This window comes from Triturus cristatus, chromosome 9 (assembly GCF_964204655.1).
Source record: "Triturus cristatus chromosome 9, aTriCri1.1, whole genome shotgun sequence".
NCBI classification, from domain to species: Eukaryota; Metazoa; Chordata; class Amphibia; order Caudata; family Salamandridae; genus Triturus; species Triturus cristatus.
The window spans coordinates 1,209,606,083-1,209,627,532 of NC_140592.1; the positions used below are offsets into that span (position 1 = coordinate 1,209,606,083).

At 45.4% G+C, this 21,450-nt stretch overlaps 1 protein-coding gene across 1 annotated transcript in view; it reads left to right on the plus strand.

Annotated features, from left to right (window-relative positions):
• RAB15 (RAB15, member RAS oncogene family) overlaps window positions 1–21,450 on the plus strand; it is a 355,439-nt gene that overhangs the window by 324,192 nt on the left and 9,797 nt on the right. The gene's annotated exons all lie outside the window — the stretch shown is intronic.

A 21,450-nucleotide genomic window follows, 5' to 3' on the forward strand; every position in this document is an offset into this window, starting at 1 on the left:
GCTTGCTTGGTTGTCTGTAGGTGAAAGCCTCTTGTGGACCATACCATGAAAGTGGGCTTAGAGCCCGCCCATTGCTCAAAATCGGTTGACTTTATTGTCACACTCATGTGCCTGCTTCTCATTCCATGGCTTATAGCCTCTTCACTATCCTTTTGATTGGCTGTCTTTTATCCTCCCACTGTTCAATTTTAAGGAACTACTGTTTCTCTTTCATCAAGCACTCCATGAGAGTGCATGTGTTTTCCAGAACTCTTACTCATGAGCTTCCCACATACTCTCTGTGTTGCTCTTCTCTTGTGTGTTGCAGTTGTGCTTCTCCCCCTGCCAAATCCCCCATGCTCTGTGCCGCTCTCTTCCTCGTGTGTTCCTTTTCCCTAATTTGTTATCCCGCCCCACCCCATAGGGCTTTCTTTTTTATATTTCCCCCATCCACTCACTGTTGCTTCCCCCACCCACCCTCTGTTGATCACCAACCACTTGCAGTCCTTTTATTGTTATTTAAAAAAATATTTTCATTTCTCGGAGGCCCTGGCAGCTCCCATTTGCTGCTGGGCTGAAATGTGTTTTAGCACAATTGTTTATTTTTTATTTTTTTTACAGTCCAAGCGGCGTCTGCCATCTTGGTAAATAAAAAATGAGTGCTTGTATCACTAAATAGATGTGCACATGCATGGTGACGCATTCACTCGCATGTGTCCTCACACATGCTTGCGTCTACTCAGTGACACAAGTGCCAGTAGCGTCATGATTCATACATGCTATTCAGGTGTTGTATCATTATACACTTTTTCTTTTTCTCTTTTTTTAACCTTGCTACACCGCAACGGCAAATAGCAATTTGCTTTTTACCAATGCTGTGCAGTGTTGCCAAAGCCAGTAAGAACCTGTGGCGAGAAATATTGGATTTCCTAATACTTACTGTTCTAGTGCCAGATCTGGCCACTCCAGAAGCTCAAAACATGGCCAAATTCGCACTTTGAAAAAGCTGGCAACCATAAGCCACGACTCGGATGAAGCGGGACTGAAGGATGTTAGTACATATAAAATATTGTAAACAAAGGATGGGCGATACAGGGATATGACTAGAACATTACAATTCCTAGAGTGAAGAAATTAATATAAGGCTTGGGCTCAGTTTGATGGATTGTCCAGATGAGGGACTGTGTTGTGACCTCCTCTTCTCCTGCATCCCATAGTGGAAGCCTGTGGAGATCTCAGCTGCAGGGTAGATGATAGGCCAACTGGAGATCATTGTTCAAGAGGTCACCTATGGCTGTACTGGGACAAACGAGATGTGCAGGAGAGGCGGTGGGTGTGGTGTGTGTCCCTTACAGGAAGTGGAAACTGAACATCTCTATAACAGAGGAAAACTGAAGGAGATTCGAATGGAAAAGACTGGGCGGAGGGGGAGAAGGTTGGGGGCAAATTGAGAGGATAGAAGGTTGAGAAGGGAAGAGCAGAGGGAACAAGGATGGGCCAGGGCTTAGCGGAGTACGATAAATGGCATAGTATAAGAATTGAGTGGTGCTGCGAAAGACAGGGCATAGATGACCTGCACAAGTCACAGTTTTCTAGATATCTCCAACTGGGCCATGCCCTGGAGGTATCATGAAGGACACAGCCACTCTGCCAGAATATAGCCCTTTGGAAGCAAAGGATATACTTATAATTCATGAAGGAAAGGGTGTATTCAAAGGATATCAAACACTAGTGGTCAACACTCCAGACCCTATGTTGAATCTACGGAAGAGTGCACTCAGAGTATAGGTCCACTGGCCGATGCAGGTTGGGTTGATGTTAAATGGCCCCCAGAGTCCTAGCAGCTGGAATACTTACACCATGTTTACTATAGTCCAACTGGGCTAAGCACAATGAAAAGTGGCCTCAATTCCCAATGTTTGCGCTGTGGGACTGAGCCGAGTACCTTCGACCACACGATTTGGGAATGTGATACTATACAGCAATGCTGGACGTCCATTCATTCGACCCTATCCCAGATTGTGGATAGGCCTGTAGTACCTGATGCCAGAATGGTCCTTTTGGGACTGATGGGTGAGTGGGGGTGCCCACGAGCCGCTAGACTCCTTGTGGCAACCGGCTCACTTCTTGCCAAAAGAGACATTGTCCGCCTCTGGCACCCAGAAAAAGCCCCTTCACTGGCAGAATGAGCCCAGGCATGGACTGGTGTGCTAAGGTGGAGGACTATGGATATAAATCTAGGGGGTGTCCACAAAAACATAAAAAGGTGTTGGGGTGCATGGTGGAATCATCTCCACGACTGAGATCTTTATTAAATGTTTAAATAAGCTTGATAATGGTCCCCTCCTTGTAACAAGGTACTTACTGTATGCTAGTTGCTGTACTGCGTTTTAACACAATATATGTCCAAATCAATACAAAATGTGTATTCTTTTTAGATAGAAAGATAGGGCATAGGGACATAAGATAGTAGGGTAAACATTGTCGGTATGGCTTACATATTGTCAATACGTAATATGTGAATGGTGTTAGCAGCTTCAACCTTAATGCATGCGTGCTACATAAATGTGAGCACCAGCTCATTTAATTTCCTATGATATCACGAGGTCAAATGTCATGTGATGTCACTTTCTTCGAAGCCATGTGGTGAAATGTCATACAGTGTTATCAGCCACCCTCAAAAGGTTGAGAGGTAGATCAAGGGCCTAGAATAACTTTTAATTCTAAATTGTAGACCAGGGCAATCAACTTTATATCCTGGGTAGGGCCGGCAGGTAGTGCTTTTTTTGGGATCACTACTTACTACTAGGTTTACCTGCGAACATTGATGAAACCATGTTGATCTTTTCAAAAACAGGAAATCCATTATTCATGTGTATGGGATACGTATGGTCTTGGGTTTGCATCCCAGGAAGAGATCTTATTCTGAATTATCTGACTTTAAAACGTTCAAGTCTCAGTGCTTTTCCGCCAGCTTAAAGACCTACATTTGTGGCAGCATCATAATTGTGTGCATGGATACATCAGATGCTATTACTTACATGTTCAAAAAATTACTGTCCAGCACTGCTCTAAAATGTGATTCCCTCAATTTATGTATTTTATTTGCCACAAGACTCAAAAAATGAAAATAGAAAAGCGACATGTTGTCTATTTATCTACCGATGTGTTTTACAAACACGACTTACAAGGCGGTGTTTAATTCTGCATTTCTTCAGCTTGCACACTATTAGAAGTCCAAACCATAGACTAGCAGATGGCAGACACAAGCCCACACCTGTCAACCTACTGATTCTCAAATTAAGGGGGAGTAGGTAGGTAGTCTGTAGGGTTACCCTACATAGCGTGTACCTATCTGTAGGACAACCGACTACTGAACAGCGGGCGACAGCTCAGGGATGGTATTTGTGTCCACATAAAAGAGGCGGGTAATACTAGTGGTCCTTCTGCTGGGACAGGTAATGCTCTTTCAAGAGAGGGTGTTATATCCCCCCTCTAAATCGCACAGGAGAGATGCTCTGAAGTCATTCTTTGTGGCAGGAGATCCCACTGATGTCAATGGAGGTGAAGGATTTTGGGAGAGTGAGGGAGCGTGCCACAGTGGGAGTCACCACTAAACCTTGTGGGATTCACTTTATCTTTTTGGGAGGGTGAAAATAATAACTCTGAAACGGACAACAAATCCTAGCATGCAAATACAATCACGTGAGCAGGAAGCACGGCCCACTATGGGTATGTAAATGAGGCATGCTAATCAGAGACATCTGCTGAGTGAATATTCATTTTACCTATGATTAAGAGGCAACAAGCCTCGAAACGCGTCAGGTTGGAGAAATCTTTCATGCAATGCCGATGCCTGCTTTCAAATTAAAGAAACCGGTTGGTTCCTTCAGCATTCGAGTGCGTCTTCGTTGCTTTGGGGCACTTTGATGGAAATATATTACACGGCACCCCTGCCGTGGAGGACTGCACCATCTACAAATACAAGGGGCTGAGAGCGAGGAATTATGCCTGCGCCTTGACAGCAATGCAGAAGGGGAGAAATTCAAGCATGCGTGGCATCATGGCCCACTAAGGGTAACAAGAAGAAATATTTTATTTACAAAGCGGAGCCTACTAATGGTGAAATAATAACTCTGAAACGGACTACAAATCCTAGCATGCAAATACAATCACGTGAGCAGGAAGCACGGCCCACTATGGGTATGTAAATGAGGCATGCTAATCAGAGACATCTGCTGAGTGAATATTCATTTTACCTATGATTAAGAGGCAACAAGCCTCGAAACGCGTCAGGTTGGAGAAATCTTTCATGCAATGCCGATGCCTGCTTTCAAATTAAAGAAACCGGTTGGTTCCTTCAGCATTCGAGTGCGTCTTCGTTGCTTTGGGGCACTTTGATGGAAATATACATATATATATATATGTAGAAAGCAGGTTCCCCAAAGGTCCAGCAGGTAGTGGAGACGGGTACAGACCACAGCACGCAGTAGGTATGTAGTAGTGCAAATTTATTCCAAGTCAATCGGCATGACGCGTTTCGGCCGCGTCACCACGGCCTTGATCACATATATATATAATATGTGTTGGAGGTGTGTGTGTGTGTACATATATATGTGATATTCACTGGAAAAAAAGCAAAGGTTAAAGTAACATTATAGTTAGGGAAAATGTCCAGTTGTAAACTCTAAAATCCACTAAAATTCACTAGTTATAGTTAGAGATATCTCAAGTAACTATAACTCATGCCCAAAGGTAACTTTGACTTGCGTCCCTGCCATCTACAGGGATATTAGCAATGATGTCAAATTTGCTAAAATAAAAAAGGTTACATTAACAGTATGGTAAGGTGTGATAAAAACTGTTTTCGATGTTTTTTTTTTTTTAACCCACGAAATTCCCCCCCAAAAAACAAAGGTTAAAGTAACGTTATAGTTAGGTGGATTTGACAAAATAAAACTTTTGAACTCATAAAACCACAGAAATTCACCATGTATAATTATCAGTGCTAACTATAACATGCGCCCCCATGAACTGATATGACCTCACTCATGACATGTTCTATGACATCACTGATGACATCTCAAATGACTTAATTTCTACAGCCCCTACAGATTTTCTCAGTAAACAGTAATGGCCACCATTTCATATCAAAACCTCCAACAGCCAGCTAATCAGAGCGCTTTCCCTTGTGGGACTTGCGGGAAGCTCTCGCTCCTGAGACAGCATGAAGGCTCAAGGCAAAAACAGGGCGCTTTACCAATGAGGGGGCTCCATTTTGTTATTCACACCCTAGCGGGACACTCGCGAGACTCTCGCGGACCCAACTGCCAAACTATACAAATATTTTTTACCCTTAATTTATCAATAACTACTGAACCGATTACACCAAATCACAAAAACGACAATCTATGGACCAAGATCTAACTGGCTGGCTTAGTTTGTGTAATACCCTTCAGCAGTTTTTGCTTTAGCCCATCTTAAAGAAGTCTATGGAAAAGGCATAGGAATTTGGCGTTTTGGGACTTTGTTTTTTCTTGGCCCCTGCTGGACGGATCACCCCAAAACTGAGGAGCTGAGGTGTGTGAACTTGTTTTCGATAGTGTTGTGAAGGCTGGTCAAACAGGGCCAAAGTTATTAGCTAACCAAAAAATGCTCTGTCTATCGAAAAGCAGACCTAACTATAACTACCTAGTGGTGACCACCACTTGGGAATATATTCTGATATATTCTCTGAAAAAAACAAAAGTTACAGGGACTTTATAGTTAGACTGACATTTCACTCTCACAAAACCAGAGAAATTCAGCATTTATAGTTAGCTGAGCTCAAATGACTTCACTTATGACATCTCAAATGACATCACAGATAACATCACTAAATACATCACTAATGACATTATCCAGTGATTGTGAGTGTTTTCTAAAACTTACTGAGTGTTAAACATATATACTAAGGTAAGTAGTTGTGGGAGTTTCTATATGAGTGAGTGAGTGTGTAAGTGGTGTATACAAGAGTGAGTGAGTATATGAGAGACTGGGTGTGTCAGTGGGTGTATGAGTAAGTGAGTGGATGTGTGAGTATCTGTATGGGTGAGTGAGTTGGTGTTTAAGTGGGTGTAATGGTGTGATGAATGAGTAGCTGTATGGGAAAGGGTGCAGGTGTGTCAGTGGCTGTAAATGGTGAATGAGAGAGTGCGTGAGTGGCTGAATAGGGGACTGAGCAGGTACATAAATGTCTGTATGGGTGATGTGTAGAATATAACTACTAGTTAAAAAGACCATTGAAATTCGCTGAAAAAACCAAAGGTTACAGGGACATTATAGTTAGGAAATAGAATTTAAAAAAAACCTTAGAAATACACTGAAAAAGCCAAAGGTTACAGGGACGTTATAGTTGGGATCAGATTTCACTCGTACAAAACCAGTTACATTTAACCGTTATAGTTAGCTGAACTAACTATAACTCGCGCCTCCGCACTGCACTGCTTATGACCTCACATATTACATCACTCATGACATGGTCTGTGACATCACTCATGACATTTTCCAGTGAGTGTGAGTGTTTCGTTAATGTTTCTGACACTGAAAGATGTATTCTGAGCTACTGCTTAGGTTAAATTACTATTCTTTCTATACTACTACTGAGTGTTAATATTTCTAACATGTATCATCTGAAAAGTCATCCCATTTTTAAAGTGGGTGCACTATTTCTTAGCGATCTATTCTCTATGCTGACACATGTCCCCTGCTGATGTATGTGTGTTGTAGGAAGGTGGATATCTGACTATGGTTACCCCCAACTTTTTGCCTAGTGTCTAGCTGGTTTTTCGACTTAGTTGGCCTGAGATCCTGCCATTCAGGGTCTCAGGCTGTCTGCTCTCTCTTTAAAATGGACTCCATGTACCCTAGGTACATAACCAATTGGTAAGGATCACCTTATTGGACCCTGTACAGTGTACCCTAGGTACCCAGGGCATAGGTGTACCCTAGGCCTCCCAGGGGCTGCAGCATGTATTATGCCACCCCTGGTCTGGCCTTCCAATCAGACACAACTGGCTGATCACTCGGCTGGGGCAAGGTCGTGTAATCACCCCTTGCTTAGATATAGTATGCCTATATCTACCCTTATATATAGACACATGTGTACCTATCAGTCACTCCTATGGCAGGCCTTAACAATCCTGGAGGCAGAGTGCTTGGTAACATGTGAGATGGTGCTCTAGCATGAGCTGAGCCTGTCTGCAGCTTTCGGAACCATGTCCTTATAGCTGTTCTATGATATAGCCTACCATATACTCTTAAAGTGCCTTATAATCTTAAACGGTTATGGTAACTATGGTTTGGCTTTATCAAAACATGTCGTGTAAGGTGTCTAACACTTTGGAATAATACCCCCATACCATTTCTGGTGATGAGGATATTATTCCTCCCTTCTAGAGGGAGAGACATGTTAAAATCCTACTTTGCTGTTTAACTCTAACCAAAGCCTCAGCATCACAAAATGGATGCTGCTGCCACAGACACAAGTCTGACCTCCTGCTGCTGGGAGTGATCCCAGCCAGGGAGGCCTGGACAATAGGTTTCCTGCTTGGGGAGGTGCTAGCACCTCCCCAGACAGCCTTTAGTGTATTGGGGCAGGGTGGGCTGAAAGGAATGAGACATGCCTGGGGCACACAAGGTGTTCCTTGCATAGTCCAGTTCAAACCGGCGCTGGGGCACTCCAGCCCCAGCTCTGGCGCGAAACTGGACAAAGGGAAGTGGGTGTAACCACCCCCTCCCAGGTCCCACCCATAAGGCGTGACCTAGCAGGTATCCCAGCCCCCCAGATTAGTATAAGAGTGGGAGTTGGGCCTCAAGACTTTAGATTATCCTGAACCTGCAAAACTGAACAGAAACTCTGGACCTTCGACATTCGACGAAAGAAGAAGACTGAAGAATCTCCCTTGTAGCCAAGGAGTGGCTACCCTGTGCAAACAGGCACCATCAAGAGACTACCCTTTGCTTTGCCCACGTTCTACGAGGAACCGACTGCAGAGCCCGACCAGAGCCTTGACTTCCAGACTTCTCCGACCCTGATCCACATCGACAGCAAAGCTGAGATCCGTGGCGGCGACGAGCGACGTGGGACCGGCTACCTGGAAAAAGTGGCTAGTAACTTAAAGCGCAGCTTCTGAGGTATCCTCGAAGTTGTGCACTGGGGATTGAGAAGCCCCAACCCCAAGCACCATCTGCACCAAAGATCAGCCCCCCACACTCCACGAGTCCTGCGTGGGGCCCTTCTGCATTTTCCTGCTTGCCGCGTCTGTCCGGTTGCTTGCCCGCTGGCTAGTGGCCTTTGTGACGACGCACCCTGAAATCTTCTGCGCTGGTTTGGCTCCTCCAGACTGGCTCCCGCTTCTCTGCAAAGAAGAAGCACCCCAGACCTTCCTGGTCTGCACCAGAAGCAAGTCCTCCGTTCTTCGTGGGTTCTGCTTGCCAAGGCTTGGTGAGTCCTAGTCCAACTTCGACGCCGCCGACAGCAAGAGCCTTCGTGGGACAGCTCGCCTCCTGGTCCTGGTCATCCTCGACGCTTCCTGGTCCTCCTGGCTGCAGCGACAAGCTTCACCTTCACCTGCAATCTTCACGACATCGCCTGGTTCCTTCCTGGTTCCACGTGGTCACTGGCTAGTGACCTTGACTCTGTCCCTTCTGCTTGCAGGTTTCCTCTCTTCTTGATCCCAGCCTTGGGATCCACCGGACACTCTTCACTGACTGCCTGTCAGCATCTTTCTTCAGGCATCCATAGGAGTCGACGACGAAAACGACGCATCTTCACCCCTATGCACCCGCAGCCTGTGGGCTAGGTAACTTGGGTACTCCGGTGCTCATCAGGATAGTGACTATCCTAGTGTCTAGTTTTCAAGTCTCAACTTCCTAGCTACTCCGGAAGTGTCCTAAATCTACCGTTTTCTAAACTGTACTATTGCTATTGACTTTTACGCATTACGCGTGAGTGTTTCCACTCTGCACACGAATCCCGTGGGCCTCCCACTTCCTAACTAACGCTAGTGTAGTGTAGCCCCAGCGATTCCCTAGGCCTAGGCCTATTCTATTTCCGTGACAGTGGTTCTTATACCACTTACTTAGTATATGGTTTGCGTGGCCCCTAGGGCCTAACTGTATTACTTACCTGTGTGACTTAATGTATGCTTAAATAAGACTGTGTTGTACTTACCTCTAATCTCATAAAGAGTGCTGAGGGTTTGACTAGAATAAATACACTTTATTTTATATATATATCTGTTGTGGTGTCCTTTCATTTGGTATTCAAGGGATTATATATGGTATCACAGCTGGCTTCACATGCCATTCAGAGTTTAGCCTAAGACTGCTCTTGTCCATGCTACCACTAGGATAGCTGGTCTATAAGGTTGACTTTACAACCAATCACCATAAGGGTATTTGGACTGATATAAGGTGTACACTAGATCTAGTGACATCATACATCAGGCCAACTTCTCACATGTATGGTAATGCTTTGCGACAGTCTAAACTGTTCATTTAGACTTCACAATGCTGGCTGAGTATTGTTACGACATACTGACCACTTTGCTTAGACCTCTCGCCTTTGAAATGAATGAGTGTATTAGTAGCTTGCAATACATGAATCTGTCTCTAGGGTGATGGCTCAGTGTAGTAGTGGTTTGCAACAGACTGACTCAGCTGACACCTTTCTCCTGGATAAAGAATAATTTTACTAGTGGTTTGTGACACAGTGGCCTGCCCGCTAAGACCTCTTTGCTGGGTATGTGTTGTGGTGGTTGGTGTAAAACTGACATCTGTACTTCAAACTCTTTCCAGACTGATGAATAGTGTTGTTGTGGTTTGCGATAGAAAGGACTGTATGGTTAGACGTCTTACATCGGTCATTAGAATTTAGAGTAGTGGTTTAGATGAAACAGGACTATCTGCTGTGAACTCTCTCCTGGGTGATAAGTGAGTGTAGTAGTTGATATCGTTACAGTGAGCTCTCTGGTGTACGTCTCTCACCTGTCTCTTTTTCTTATGTAAAAAAAATGTAAATGGTATTTTGTGAAGTATATTGAAGTTTTCTTTGCTGGATGATGTAATCAGTGATGTCACTGACCATGTCATGAGTGATGAATATGTGAGGTCATAAGCAGTGCATTGCAGGAGTGTAGGTTGTAGTTAGCTCAGGTAACTACAACTGCTGAATTTCTATGGTTTTGTGAACCTAACTATAACGTCCATGTCTTCTTTGTTCTTTTCAGTGAACATATATGTGTGTATATATATATTCACTGAAAAAACCATAGGTTTCAGGGGTGTTATAGTTAGCTGGACTTTTCACTTGTACAAAACCATTGAAATTCCCCCATTATAGTTAGTTCAGCTAACTATAACTCGCGCGCCCGCAATGCACTGCTGATGACGTCACATATTACATCACTCATGACATGGTCAGTGACATCACTCATGACATCACTGATGACATCTCAAATGACATCACTGATGACATCACCCAGTGAATGTGTGTTTTTCTGAAAATTAAATATGTTTTATATATGTATATCTCAAGGTCGATGGAAGAATAAATGGGATATAAGTGTCTAAATGGATGATTTGTTTTTGAAAAATTGATTGTGTAACTGACTGATTAAGTGTATCATAGTGAATACATGGCTTAGTGAGTAATGTTTAAATATGTAAATATCTGTATCAGCCTCTCACTTTGTGTATAAGTGGCTGCATGGGTTGGTGAGTAGCTACATGGGTGTCTATATAGGTTATTAGTTGGTTTTTTGAGTATCAGTCTGAGTGTCTGCATGGTTCGGTGGGGGGTATTACGTAGTGCATAGGTGCATGAATGAGTGACTCACTCTTTGTATGTGTTGAAGACAGCATGTGTGCAGGACTGTATGGGTGGATGAGTGTGTGTATGGGTGTGTTAGTGAGTGAATGACTGTCTCAATAGTGTCTTTATGAGTAACTACATATGTTTTAAACTAGTATATGTGACTATTGGTGTATATAAGTGAGTATATGCGAGAGTGAGAGATTGAAAGAGTTCCTGTATGAATAAGTATGTGTTTCTATAAGTGATTGTTTAAAAGACTAAGTATGTGTAAGTTTCCGTAGAAGTAAGTGTGGTGGTGTGTGTATAACTGTATATGCAAATAAATGTATGTTTGATTCTTTAGTAGCATGAGTGACTATGTGTGTGAGTAACTCTATGGATGAGTGGCATTGTGTAACAGGATGTATAGGTGTATGAGTACATATGATGAGTGAATACATGTATGAGTGACTGTATAGGACTGTTGGTGAATGAGTGGATGTGTATGTGGATCTTAGAATTACTGAAGAGGTTGTTGTAACTGGTATTGGTATGTCCATTGTTTTGAAAAGTTTAGTCTCTATTTTTGAATATGTGTATCAAAGGTTATATTAGGGTGAGAGGAGGTCTGCCACTCTATCACAAGGATGATGTCATCAGTGATGTCATTTGAGATGTCATCAGTGATGTCACTGACCATGTCATGAGTGATGTAATATGTGACGTCATCAGCAGTGCATTGCGGGCACGCGAGTTATAGTTAGCTGAACTAACTATAACGGGGGAATTTCAATGGTTTTGTACAAGTGAAAAGTCCAGCTAACTATAACACCCCTGAAACCTATGGTTTTTTCAGTGAATTTCTGAGGTTTTTTAAATGCTAATTCCTAACTATAACGTGCCTGAAACCTATGGTTTTTTCTGTGAATTTCAAAGGTTTTTTAAATGCTAATTTCTAACTATGCCTACAGAGATAGGACATGTGAAGAAAGAAGAAAAAATGCACAGAAAGAAAAAACGAAGTGCAGAAAGAAGCAACAGAAGTCCTCAAAGACGAAGAAAAGTGCAGGAAGAAGGATAACGTGCAGAAAGAACAAAAATAAGAGTAGAAAGAAGCCTTGTTGCAAAATCATCCTGTACCCTCAACTTTTTCAGACGGATACTGGTGGTAACTGAGTCTGACTAGCCAGTCCTAGAGCCAGTGCTATGTTAAAAGACACTTAGAATACAGTGAAAACACCTACATACACTAGGGAACATTATGCGTTGGGGTCCCCCTGTGATTAGCATGACCTCCTCTGTAAGCCCCTAGTATATAATAGGGCAGGGGGATTAAAACTACCTCTTAAAACAGGCCACAGGGCGTTTTTGCACACGTTAACTCAGGCCCCGTCCCCTCCCTTCACCACTGTGTAAACACGCCCTGTGTCCGTTTTTAGTTGGGAGATTAAGTTCATTTGAATCCTGAGGGTCCCTAGGGTCCAACTAGACCACTAGGTACCTCCAGTAAGTGCCACAGAGCTGCGTTGCAGAGAGGTGTAAAAAGTGGCATGGCCTGGACCACCTCTCTGCAATGCGGCTCAGTGGTGCTTACTGGAAGCACTTGGTGGGCTAGTTAGCCCCCAGGGGCCCTCAGTATTGAAGAAAAATTATATCCCCAATTTAAAACGTGCCATAGTGCGTGTTTGCACACGTCACCTCAGGCCCCGTCCCCTCCCTTCACCACTGTGTAAACGCGCCCTGTGGCTGTTCTAAGTTGAGAGATTAAGTCCCCTTGAATCCTAAGGGTCCCTAGGGCCAAACTAGACCACTAGGTACCTCCAGTAAGCGCCACAGAGCTGCGTTGCAGAGAGGTGTAAAAAGGGGCTTGGCCTCAGAACACCTGTCTGCAGCGCAGCTCCCTGGTGCATACTGGAGATGCCTGTTGGGCTAATTGGCCCTCAGGGACCCTCAGTATTGAAGAGGAATTAATTCCCCAACTTACAACTCGCCAGGGGGCGCGATTGCAGAGTGCTGCAAGGAGAGGGCGTGGCCAGTCTTTTATTTATTTTAATTTTTTAAGAAGGGGGGCTGTGTGGTTCCCCTTCTTATTCTAATTTATTGGCCCTGATGACCCCATCCCCCAGGGCCTGTCTCCTAATTATATTTTTTTGACCCCAATCCCCAGGGCCGGCCACTGTTTTTTATTATTTTTTAAAAATATATATTTATAGACACACCTAGGACATGCTGGACAAACCGTACGTACCTATCACCATGACGATTTGCGTGATATTCATTAAAAGGCGACTATGCATACAATGAATCCACGTGGAATGTATTTACACCACTATTATTATTATTAGGGAGATTTATAAAGCGCATGGTTACGCTAAAAGCGTGTCCCCGCGCTACATTTGAAAACTCGGAGCAGAAGTGGGGAGAAGGCTCAGTTATCTTGAGAAAAGGTGTGTTTTTAAGTTTTTCCGGAAACTGGATTCCGAAGGGTCTAGGCGGAGATTAAGAGGCAGGGCGTTCCAGCACTTCGCTGCCAAGTGGCGAAAAGAGCGTCCACCCATGCGGGCCTTTCTGATCCTAGGGACCACCAGTAGACCTCCGTGAGAAGAACGCAAGGCACGTGAGGGTACATACTTGATGGCTAGGTTCTGGAGTGGTGTCGGCGCTTTCCGAGCAAGAATGCGATGACAGGTGCAGAGGGCCTTGAATTCCACTCTCCTTCTTACTGGCAGCCAGTGGAGATTGTGAAGGGCAGCTTTAGAATCTGATCTTTTGGTGAGTTTTAAGATGAGGCGGGCTGCCGCATTCTGCAATACCTGGAGGCGGTTAATTGCCTTACAGGTGGCACCCAGATACAATAGGTTGCCATAGTCCAGGCGCGATGTCATGAGGGCGTGTACCAGTGTTCTCCGGGCGGACATTGGGAGGAGAGCAAGGACCTTGCGTAAGATTTTTAAGACGCTGAAACAAACACCCGCCTCTCGGTTTATTTGGGGTCCAAAAGACAGATCAGCATCAAACCATACGCCCAGGTTTTTGACTTCCTGACGGGGCATAGGAGCCTCCCCCAGACAAGGGGGCTACCATGCCAATGACCAAGCGGAAGGACTCCCCCCCCCCCCCCCCCCCCCCCCACCACGAGCACCTCTGTCTTGTTGCCATTTAGCTTAAGGCAATTGATGGACATCCAGGTAGCAAGGTCTTGCATGCAAGCCTTGAAACTGTTCGAAGCAAGTCCGGGTCCTCGTGAGAGGGAGATGACCAGCTGCGTGTCATCTGCGTATGACACGATTTTCAAACCATGGCTCACGGCAATCGAAGCCACTGGGGAGATGTAGAGATTGAACAAAGTTGGGCTCAGGGACGATCCCTGGGGAACGCCCTGTCCCAAACCCATGTCTCTCGAGTAGTGGTCACCCAGGCGGACTTGGAAGCTTCTCCCAGTCAGGAAGGATTGGATCCATAGGAGTGCAGCTTCAGATATACCTCCGTTATTCAAACACTGTAGCAAGTTGGCATGAGCTACAGTGTCGAATGCTGCACTCAAGTCCAATAGGATGAGGGCCATGGTATGACCCTCATCCGCCCCCTGACGAAGAGCCTCCACCGCTGTTAAGAGTGCGGACTCTGTGGAATGACGGGGACGAAAGCCGAATTGAGTGTCATGTAATAATGCCGCTTTTTCAACGAAGTCCATCAGTTGTGAGTTGACCAATTTTTCGGCTACTTTGGCCAGGTAAAGGAGGAGTGAAATTGGACGTAGGTTCTCTAGTTTCTCGAAACTGATGGTTGGTTTCTTCCTTAGGGGTAGAACCACCGCCTTTTTCCAGTCTTTAGGTACGATCGCGCTACTAAAGGACATGTTAAGTAGATGTCTGATGTAGGGTTCTAATACCACCAGACTGTCTGTCAGACGTTTAGGTGTGGTAGGGTCCCGAGGAGAGCCTGACCTCACGGATTTACAAATTTTTACGAGATCTTCTGGTGGCGGGATAGCAAAGTGGTTCAGTCTAAGTCTATCACCCCATTCCCTAGGGCTTTCGACAAATTCTGCCCCAGTTATAGGCTGTGTTGGGAACGCTGCGTATATTTTTGCTATTTTCTCTGAAAAAAAAATTGGCAATTTTATTGCACGATTCGGGGGAACAATCATCAGGGACACTGGATGATTTTCCGCTCGAGAGAGTTTTGTAGAGCGAAAACAGCTCTTTTGTGGAATTGCTGGCTTCATTAACTCCAAGCGTATAGTATGCTGTTTTGGACTTTCTGATTAGACCATGGTAGAGTCGCCTCTCTTTTAAGTAGGTGGCTCTAGATTCTTTGGAGAAAGTCTTGCGCCATTCTCTTTCGAGTCTCTTCAGTGCGGTTTTCAGGGCTCTAAGTTCTTCGTTGAACCAAGGGGCTATTTTTTTAACACGTCCCCCAGATTTGGTTTTTTGAAGAGGAGCAGTGTAGTCTAGTGCCTCAGTGATACGATTGCAAAGGTTAGTGTTGGCTGTGTCAGCGTCATCCCCCCCCGGGCTCCCCCCTTTAATCAATGTCTCGCAGAATTTATGCTGGGAAAAAGTAGCCCAGTTCCGTCTAAGATGATACAGCAGTGCTGGCTGCGGAGGTCTATTTCCAGGGATACGAATGGTGAAGGGAACTAAGTAATGATCTGACCAGGGAATAGGAATAGGGGGTTTGGCTTCTACTTCCCCCCAGTTAGCAAATATGGGATCCAAAAGGTGACCCAACTGATGTGTTGGACCACTCACAATTTGAGTCAGCTGGAGGGCACCTAATGCCTGACTGAAGTTCATACTAATACTGTCTGATGGATTATTGAGATGTAGGTTAAGGTCTCCAAGTACCAAAAATGTATTGTTACATAAAATGGTCTCCATGATGCCTTCAACCAGGCTTTCCTCAAACTTGGCTATAGGACCAGGGGGTCTGTAGATTAGCATGCCCTTTAGCGTATAGCTGTTGTTCACATTAATAGTGAAACTCCCAGCCTCACTATCCAGGATAGGGGAGCTTTCAAATTGGCATTGCAAACTTTCTCGGACTACAATTGCGATGCCCCCTCCTCTGCCAGTGGGTCTGTCTTGTCTGTGTATTGTGTATCCTGCTGGAAGTGCCTCAAGGGCATCGACTGTAGAATCGTTATCTAGCCATGTTTCTGTAAGAAACATAAGGTCCCATTTTGTCTCAGAGAGTAGATCATATAGGTCCAACTTATGTTTCCTTAATGATCGCACGTTAAGTAGTCCACAGTGTAAAGTGTAGTCCATGCTGGTCATGTTCCTGTCATGGTCAAAAGAGAATTGGCAGTGTTCACAGCCTGTAGTGATTTCTACGTGTAGTTTATGCTTGCATGACACATTAACGTTGCGGCGTAAGGCAAATAATTCCTGCTTGCTCCACCGTATGTGGTCATCCCGAGGGGCATGGGGTATGGCCCTGGACCGCGTACGATCGCGGACGGGCGCAGACGGGCTTGACTTAGGCGCGACTTCGGCGCGATGCCGGCGCGCCCGCTGCGCTCGCCCGCTGCGCGTCCGGAAAGGGCACATTGATATAGGGGCGGAAGTCGTGGCCTCGCGAGTGGGCGTGTCTGTGGGATCGGGCGCGCGAAGGCGGCAGCGCGTTTCCCACCTGCAGCAACGCTAGGAACAGCTGAGCTAGAGCTTCCCAACTTCCCAACAACTACCAGGTCAGTAGGTGCTCAGGGGTACAAGTGCTCGTTAAAATACACAGCAAAATGACAGTTTTTTTTAAAAAATGAGATCGAGAACAGACCTCCCGGCTTCCGCCTCAGGAGTGTTACAAATGTTTGGCGCGCTTGTCAGTCAGCGCGACTATAAGGCCGGGGAAAAGTGGGCGTGGCCTCGGGGTGGGCGTGGCCTCGCGAGTGGGCGTGTCTGTAGGATCGGGCGCGCGAAGGCGGCAACGCGTTTCCCGCCTGCAGCAACGCTAGGAACAGCTGAGCTAGAGCTTCCCAACTTCCCAACAACTACCAGGTCAGTAGGTGCTCAGGGGTACAAGTGCTCGTTAAAATACACAGCAAAATGACAGTTTTTTTTAAAAATGAGATCGAGAACAGACCTCCCGGCTTCCGCCTCAGGAGTGTTACAAATGTTTGGCGCGCTTGTCAGTCAGCGCGACTATAAGGCCGGGGAAAAGTGGGCGTGGCCTCGGGGTGGGCGTGGCCTCGCGAGTGGGCGTGTCTGTAGGATCGGGCGCGCGAAGGCGGCAGCGCGTTTCCCGCCTGCAGCAACGCTAGGAACAGCTGAGCTAGAGCTTCCCAACTTCCCAACAACTACCAGGTCAGTAGGTGCTCGGGGTACAAGTGCTCGTTAAAATACACAGCAAAATGACAGTTTTTTAAAAAAATGAGATCGAGAACAGACCTCCCGGCTTCCGCCTCAGGAGTGTTACAAATGCACTAGTGAAGCTCTGACATGTCTGATGCCCTACCGTGCCTAATCCCGGTAGACACCCTTGTCGTTTATTTATACAAACATGGATAGCTATTGACGGGCACAATAAATACATATGCACACCAAGCCATTCAAAGGGGATTCGACAAAAATTCGACCAAAACTATGCAAGAAACCCCCCTCACGGTTAATAAAACACACATCCACTGCCGGATGTGTAATACTTTTTATTTTACTCTCTGGAAAGGGGACGAACATCACTTGAGAGTCACAGCGCGCTCCTGGCAGAGCCCAATGCTGTGTTACACCCACCATTGCCTGCCGAGTGCCACACACCTCTGTGTTGTATTCCACTAGCTAGTGCATATGCTATGACACTCTCTAGCCCATGTGCACTGTAACACCACCCTGTGAATATGTCATGCCACACTTGTCTTCGCACGGGTTATATTGCCCCATCTAACGTGCCTTCCTCGATGCCTATGTTATAACGCACAGTGCTATGCCATACATATTACAATCTGGGATCCATATCTTTGTCACAGTGCATATGCAACGTTACACTCCCCAGCACATATTTTATATTACAACTTTAGAGACTAGTTAGGTTACACAACACTGCCCTGTGCATATTACACTCCAAGGCGCATATCGCATAGCACGCGCTAGTGCCTGTGCTATCTCGCGCTCTCCAATGAATCTGTCATTGCGCACAATGTATTGCATATTATATTTCACGCCCGGTTCATCTTATATCACACTTTTTGGTGCATAGTTTATACCATACACTATATCTAGTTTTCATTTTCAATCGTGCTCTCAGGACTATGTTCTATATAACACTGTGTTCACCTACCCTTTTCACGGGCATTACATTTTGCGATAGGGGGTGGAGGGTCAGGGGGTGTTTCTGCCAAGTGAGCCCGGAGTCACAGTCACAAACGCCCTCTTCTTCCTGAATAAAAGTGAGATTATGCTGCATACTTGTTCATATTTTAAGTAGTTCGCACAGACACACGTTTTAAAAACAATAAAGTTCCTAATACCCGCCTTCTCTGAACAGTTAGCTTGCTGCCCCATCCCCCTCCTCCCTATCCTCTGTTGTGTGAATCCATGGACTAGCCTCCTCCCTCCTGCCATGCATGGTCTGATGTGCTGCCACTGCCCTCAATTTAGTATGATGTACCAGTCCACTCCTCCTGCCCTCCATTGCCCAATTCTATGCCCCATCATTGACCTCCTGCTTAAACTCTGTGCATAGCTTGCTGCCCCTATTCTCCTTCCCCCTGCCCTCCGATGTCTTTGTGTATGCCCCTGCTCCATCCTTTTTGCCCACCATGTTCCATGGACCTCCCACTCCTATCTACTCTGAGTGTTCTGTTGAGCTGCCACTCCCCTCCCACCTGCCTAGCATTGTCAGATGACTGTAACCTGTCCCAGCCACCTCCACCCTGCCTGTCCACATGCCATGCCCCTATCCTCTTCCTCCTGTCCTACATGGTCCATTGTACTGCCACACCCTTCTGCCCTCCCTGGTCTGTTGTGCTGCAACTGCTCCTCCTGCCTGCCCCGTGCGGTCTGTTGTGAGGCCCCTTCCCCTGAACTTTCTTGTCTGTGCACAGGTCCTGACCCTCCCTTCTATCCTCCATCGTCCTTTGTGCATGCCCCTGCACCCTCCTTCTTGCCCATCATAGCCATTGAGCTGCCACTAACCCTCCCGCTTGCCATGAATGGTCTTCTGTGCTGCCATGGCCCCTCCCACCTTCCCTGTGTGGTCAGTTAGCTGCCCCTAACCCCCTCCCACCTTCCCTCCATGGTCTGTGTGTATGCCATCACAGTCTCACTGTTGCTCTTCATGGTGTGTCTTGCTTCTAGTGCCCATCCTGCCTGACCTCCATGGCTATCTTGCTGCTCCTGCCCTGCCCCCTTGCCCCCAGCCCTCTGTTTACATGTGCAGACCCCTACTCCCTCCCTCCTAGCTTGTCTGTTCCATTGTAATGCCCCTGATCCATCCCTCCTGCCCTTTATGGTCTGTTATGCTGCAGCTTTCTCTCCTGTCTGTCCATTATGGTCCTGCCTCTTGCCCCTCTGTTCTCTGTTGTCCATGTGCATGGTCCCCTCCCTCTTGCTTTCTATGGATTGTTGTGCTGCACTCCCGTCCCGCATGCCCTGTGTGGTGTATTGTGCTGCTGCAAACCCTGATGCCTGCCCTGCAGGGTCAGTTTGGTGCACCTCTCCATGTCCCTCCTGTCCTCTGTTATCCAAGTTCATGTCCCTACTCCATTTCCTTCCATGATCCAATGTACCATACTTGCGAACATTTTGAACTTGGTAAGAGGGAGATTTTGAAAAAAAACTGGGGTATTGATTTTCCCCTTTGAGTTACATTGAAAAAGAGGAGATCGTAGACCGGAGACAGATAAAATAAAGCCCATTTGAGCTTAAAAACATTGGATGTTTCCTGGCTGAATCGGGTCTGTTGGCATGTATGGTTGTACTACCATTGCCTCTTCCTTCTGCCCACAATGGTCTATTACATTGCCACAGCCTCTCTTGCAAGTCCTGTATTGTTGGTTTGTTGCCCCTGCCCCCCTTTCCACTGCCCTCCATAGTCTGTTGTGCTGCCACGGCCCTTCCTGCCTGCTCAGTGTGGTTAAATTGTTGCTTTTGCACCCTCCTACCTGCCTTCAATTTTCAGAGTCCGTGCCCCTGGCCTCTGCCTCTCAACAGTATCCTAATGAACAACTAGATTGCTAACATTCTATATTTATTACAAAAGTGTGGAACGCCTGACGTCATCTTGATGTAATCAAAACTGTAATACCTAGAGCATTTCCTTTCGAAATTACATATATGAGAGGGTCTTATTGGCATCAAAATTATGGTTAGTGCTCTAAAAGACTAAAATAAGGACATATTTTCTGAGTTTTCAAATAGCGAGAAAGCACTTTTAAATTTTTTGTTACCTTTATGTTTTTTTATCCAGTTGACCACTTGATTAAATGTTGCACTTAGGGGAGAGGATGTGGTGTTACTTCCAGAACTGCAGACTTTGCAACTGGGAAACCAGGTTGGAGTTTCTGCTTCAGCTCGACATTCTGTGATTCTGGTCAAATCACTTAGTCTCCCCATGTCTACAACCAAAATGAATTTGTTCTTGTGTGATGTAACCAATGCTCATGTAAAGCACTCCAATACCTGACAAGTCTGCACTATATAACACTGCAAAAACACAAAATAATAAGTGTTTTGCACACTTCTGTCATTGGGCTATATTTGGGCTACATCTGGGGGATTTTGGGCTACATTTGGGCTCTTTTGTCTCCGGAGGCCATCTTGGGAGATTTATTTGTTATGAAGTTTCCTAATTTCCTCATGTACTGCAGTCTCCTCAGTAGGAAATGCTTTCAGTTTTTTACTTTGATTCCATCATGAAGGTATTCAGATATGTCACACATTTTCCATAAATTCTGAATGTTAGCACTCTAGATGCTCATTAGATCACTGTAGTAAAACTACTGTTCACCATGGAAGTCTGCTCCTGGTATTAAAAGTGCATGTTTCAGTCTGCATGTCAGAATTTTTTTATGAAATAGAAGAGGATTTGAGAAGTCACTCAAAATGTGCCCTCATTTTCTTTCTTCAGCATTAATCATAATAATTTCTATGGCAAAATGAACCCCCTCATTGTGTTCCTTTTTAAATTAAATGTTTTAAGTGTTACCAGTTTATTCCAATCAAGATGGCTTCAGGTGTGCCATACTTTTGTCATAATAAAGACAGTAAGCGCTCTAGTTGTTTTTAAGAACACTCTGGGACATTCTGTCATTGGGCTATACTTGGGCTACATCTGGGTGATATTTGGGCTCTTTTGTCTCTGGTGGCCATCTTGGCAGACTTATTTGTTATGAAGTTTCCTAATTTCCTCATTTACTGCAGTCTCTCCTCAGTAGGAAATACTTTCAGTTTTTTACTTTGATTCCAAAGGCATTCAGATGTGTCACACATTTGCCATAAATTCAGAATGTTAGCACTCTTTTTGCTCATTAGATCACTGTAGTAAAGCTACTGCTCACCAGGGAAAACTGCTGCTGGTATTGAAAGTGCATGTTTCAGTCTGCATGTCAGAATTTTTTAATGAAATAGAAGAGGATTTGAGAAGTCACTCAAAATGTGCCCTAATTTTTATTTCTGCAGCACTAATCATACTTT